The following is a 5459-nucleotide window of genomic DNA, read 5'->3' on the forward strand; positions in this document are numbered from 1 at the left end:
TTTTTGGAACAAATAAGTCCTTGGACATTCCAAAATATGTTAAATAAGTCCTTAGACAATTTTTGGAACAAATAAGTCATTGGACATTCCAAAAAATGTTAAATAACTTCTTGGACAATTTTTGGAACAAATAAGTCCTTAAACAATCCAAAACATGTTAAATAACTTCTTGAACTTTTATAAAACATGTTGGATACATTCTTATGGCTTGTACAACTAGTTAAAGTGGTAAAATAGTGGAAAAAATCCGGAAAAAACCCAATGAACATTCATATTTTGAACGATAAAGTGGTAAAATAGTGAAAAAAATCCGGAAATATATTTTGTCAGTGATTTTTTAAACTAAAAAAATAAAAAAAAATATAAAATATATTATTTTTAATTAAAATAAATTTCACCAGTAATCTTTTTAAATCTTTTTTTAATTTAAAAAATCACATACATGATATATATATTTTTAATTAAAATAAATTTAATAATAATTATTTTTTTGTTTGAAAAATCACTGACATAATATATTATAATTTTAATTAAAATAAACTTTATCAAAAATCTTTTTTTAAATGTAATTATTTTTTTGTAAATGTAAATACTTTTTTGTTATATTTGTTTAATTTTATAGATCTAAATACTTTTTGGTTCAAAAAATATTTAGGGGCTTAATCGTTCAAAATATGAATGTTCATTGAGTTTTTTTCCGGATTTTTTTCACTATTTTACCACTTTAACTAGTTGTACAAGTCATAAGAATGTATCCAACATGTTTTATAAAAGTTCAAGAAGTTATTTAACATGTTTTGGATTGTTCAAGGACTTATTTGTTCCAAAAATTGTCCAATGACTTCTTTAACATTTTTTGGAATGTCCAAGGACTTATTTGTTCCAAAAATTGTCCAAGGACTTATTTAACATTTTTTGAAATGTCCAAGGACTTATTTGTTCCAAAAATTGTCCAAGGACTTATTTAACATATTTTGGAATGTTCAATGACTTATTTGTTCCAAAAAATTGTCCAATGACTTATTTAATATGTTTTGGAATGTCCAATGACCTATTTATTCCAAAAAAAAGTCTAAGGACTTAATCATTCCAAACAAGAAAGTCCATTGATTTTTATTGTACTTTTCCCTATTATATATTATATTATTTATAGAGTAAAATAAACTTTTGGTCCATGTGCTTGTCGCTCACTATCAAATTTGCGGATGGAAACGAGGTGGGTATTGGACGGTTAATGCATTCCCCCTCCCCGCCCTGACCAATTCCCTATAAGTTTGAGGGGAAGGAATCCCCAGCAGTTCAGGGAATCCGTTGGGTATCTGTTAAGTAAAAAACAATGTATTTTAAAATTATAATTATAATGAATCGTCAACAAATTAATTACCAATATTGAAATCAAATATATTTGTCATTTAATAATATATATATATATACACACACACACACTATACAGTATATACATATATATTAAACAAAATACAAATAATTGATCGAGTTGGAATAGGAGCGGGCAATGCCATCCCATCCTGACTCGCTTCGGATATGAAAGTAAATAAGGATAGAATGATAAAATAAACACTTATTTTTTAAAATGGAATTTATTAAGGGACAACGGAAGTATATACACATACATAATTAATATAAACAACAACGAGACCACCCCTTTTTCTGCCATCTGTTCTTCGTTCTTCCATAGCGACCCTGCCCACCTCCCCCAACGTCTTCATCTTTCTTTACTGACATCAGCGTCACTAGTGAACCTTCCCCACCGTTGACCTCCATCCCCCATCACTACAAGAAAACACACCTACAATGACGACATCTATTTTTCTGAAATAACAACATTAATTATTAAGTGATTTTTTCTGAAATAACAATGACGATATGTCATTGTTATAGAAAATTATATTATATTTTTCCACGTTTATTAAAACGTTTTTTCTTTTCAAGAAAAAAAACATATATTTATACCTTCAGAAACGCCGTGTTTTTGCTCGGATTAATTTAATCTTTTTGATTTATTTAAACGTTTATTTTTTTAGAAAAGTGGAAAATAGTCATATCCATCTACCTTACAGACACGACTTGTCGTCGCTTGTAGGGTTTAATTTTTCACACGGTGCCGATATCCTTCTTCTCCACCTTCGAGCACCACCGTCTCTCCACTATCTGATACGAGTAACTTGGGTGATGTGACCAGATCAGCACATTTAGGTGCCTAAATAAATCTTGTTGTAGATGTGATAAAGGACAAATGTCATCATCTGGTAGAGTTTGTAATTTTTGGTTGTTACGCACGTCTGTTTTTTCCATGGAAAAAGATGAATAGAATATACACCTTTTTCTCCTGCTAAACTTTCTTCCGGTTCATCTTAATCAGCTCTTCTCTCTCGAAGATCATTCTTACATTGATTTTCCTGATTCAGAGCTTCAATCACTCGTTGGGTCATCCTAACTTTGATTGAAATTTGGAGTTTATCATTGGTATCAGAGCTATTCGGCTTTGGAGCTCTGATCATTGCTATTACACAATCAATGGCAGAGACACAAAATCAGGAAACATCGAATCAAAGGCAGGAACCAATCAGCTCCACTAAAGCATCATCCATTAACACCCATACTCGTCTACCGGATCAGGGAAGTAATTCTGATATGGAGGTAAGGCTTAAAACTGTTATCTCTGACTTTGGTACTCGAATTGAATGTAATCACCAACAACAAAGCATGAGAGTTGTTGAAATTAGCGATCTCTTACCTGGGTTATCATTTCAAATGAACCAACTCATGACAAATAAAATTTAGAAGGGAAATTCCTAGGATACAAGGAATGATGGCTCTAAAAACCAAGCGAACCAGTCGAATTTGAACTCTAGTATAACCCAAGGCCCAAAATTGGGGGAAGTAATTGGGAATCCTCATCAGCATTCCTCCCGATTGACTAAAATCGATTTTGCTCATTTCAGTGGGGATGATTTAAAAGCTTGGTTATACAAGGTCGACCAATTTTTCCAATTGGATATGGTTAAGGACAACACTAAGGTTCCTTTGACTTCCATACATATAGAAGGCAAGATTTGCAATGGCATCAGGGATACATGAAACGGCGAAATCATGTACATCCTTCATGGGAGCAATATGTAACTGATATCACAAGACGTTTCGAGGAGCTGTTTGATGATCCTATTGCAGAGCTCATGGAACTGAAGCAAAAGGGAACTATCAAAGATTATCATGATGAATTTGACATCATAATTAGTAGGTTACAATTATCCCTCGAAAACACTCTGAGTTGTTTCATCACTGGGTTGAGTGAAGATTTGAGGAGCCTTGTTAGGATGTTTAATCCTACTAAAATATCTCAGGCGCACGCTCTGGCCAAAATTTAGGAGGCTAACCTGAATAACACAAAGAGTAAGTCGGTCCCTAAACTACCCCTTCCAAACAATATAGCCACCCCGACTTCAAGCAAGCCTGGTATATTGCTTCTACCCATGAAAGCTCCCAACTTCACAACGGTCCATCCCCTGCCCTTCCTGGGTTCAAAGCGAAAATTCATAAAAAAAGGAGTGACATTGTTGATTTTCTAAAAATACATCAAGACTGATGTGAATCTGTTTGATTTTGTGGCTTGAGTATACGAGCAGCTTTATTTGTTATCTGATTGTGTGCATGGTCCAAATTCTGTGTTTTTGCATATCTTTCTTAGGTGATGGTTCCTGAACATGTGTCGTAATAATAACTTTAGGATACAAAAATTTATTGGACAAACTGAGTCAACTTTGAGTGGAGAAGTGGAGTTGATTCCAATGATTGCAGAAAAGAAGTCATGGACTAGGACACCGATGTAGATGAAGTTTCAGGTGTTTCTCCTACTTTATTTTACACTTTTAAATGGTCTGATTGAACTTTATAACCCTTGGGGTAGCCCAACACCTACAACGTATGAAAAGTAAAAAAATAAAGTTAATTTCCAAATAACAAGCACTCATATTCATGTGATTTTATAGGTTCCTATGTTTATGGCATCTGGATTAGGAGTCAAATTTTTCAGGGTATATTTTTATCACCCGATATGGTGTTTTGAATGTAGCTAAATTACACATAGTTTGAATCTCAGATGGTTTATATTCGGTTTTTTGCAGATATGGGAGAAAAATGATTATAATACGGTTTAGTGGGTAAGGCATATAACGAAATGAGAAAATTCATTGATTCCATTTTTGGCAAATTCATTGTTCCCGACTTCACAAACTTGTATTTTTTGTTCATGTTGTGCTATATTAATGTTTTACAAAAAAGTTCGGATTTTGAAAATTTTATTGTGTTCGTGATTTATTGTTTGAGTACAACTCATGCTGCAAAAAGTGGCTTTGTTCCACAAAATGAACAAATATTTGTTTTTTGTGATCAGTGAAATGTATTCCAACCCTTGATTGATTTATTGTTTTCCATCAACAAATATTCCTATGCCCGTCCCCCATCAGCGTATTTTTTTGTTTTACGCGCCCGTAACTCTTCCTCAGTTATAATTTTCTCAAAGGTAACTATYTCAGTTTCATATCATATAGAAATTTATATAGAATTTTTCCACGGGGTAGAACCTCCTCAGGGAATATAAGGTTTTCATGAGGCTGATCATAAAATCGTCACGCAGTAAATCAACAAAGCCCATCCTTCCCGTTCGTGTTCGTAGGCCTTTTTTTTAGTTTTTAAAAAGGGTTGCAACCATGTCTTAAATTATTAGTAGTTCACACAATTTTTGTATTAATAAATTTTTTCACATACATTCCTTTCTTTTATGAGATTGTTGATTTACTAAAATTAAAATAACTAAAATAATTAATTTTTATCATGTCGTCGCAGTTGATAAAAAATAGAAAATTTAAAATTTCACCCATAGCAACGACATGTCGTTGCAGTAGATAAAGATTAGAATTTTTAATTTTTAGTTATAGCATCGATTTGTCGTCGCTATAGAAAGCTACAACTACGGACCAACAACGACAAACTCTACAGCGACAGTAGTCGTCTTTGTCACTATTAAACCCCATTTAGGATATTATGGGAACCCATGATCCCCCATCTTGTATTTGTCACTATTCTTCCAAAAATGAAGAACGACACAATTTTTTTTTATAAAACAATAATTTTTAGGACGAGGTTGAGAGAGTTAAGACTCGATAAGTAATTGATGATATTGTCTTATTAGCACTTTTATGGGATAATTCTTGCTCATTCCAAGTTCAAAGCATAAGATCATGGTTTTTTGTTTTTCCTAGCATATATATATATATATATATAGGTGGAGGTTCAAACGAGAACCCATGTGATTTACAAGAACGTGAGAACAACCCAATAATCTCAAACTTTTTTAATTAATAAATTAACTTTTATTATATATAAATAATTTAATAAGGACAATAATGTAATTAAGTAATTTTTATAATTTTTATTTTATT

This window comes from Cynara cardunculus (assembly GCF_001531365.2).
Source record: "Cynara cardunculus var. scolymus isolate 2C chromosome LG 2, CcrdV1, whole genome shotgun sequence".
Lineage (NCBI taxonomy): Eukaryota > Viridiplantae > Streptophyta > Magnoliopsida > Asterales > Asteraceae > Cynara > Cynara cardunculus.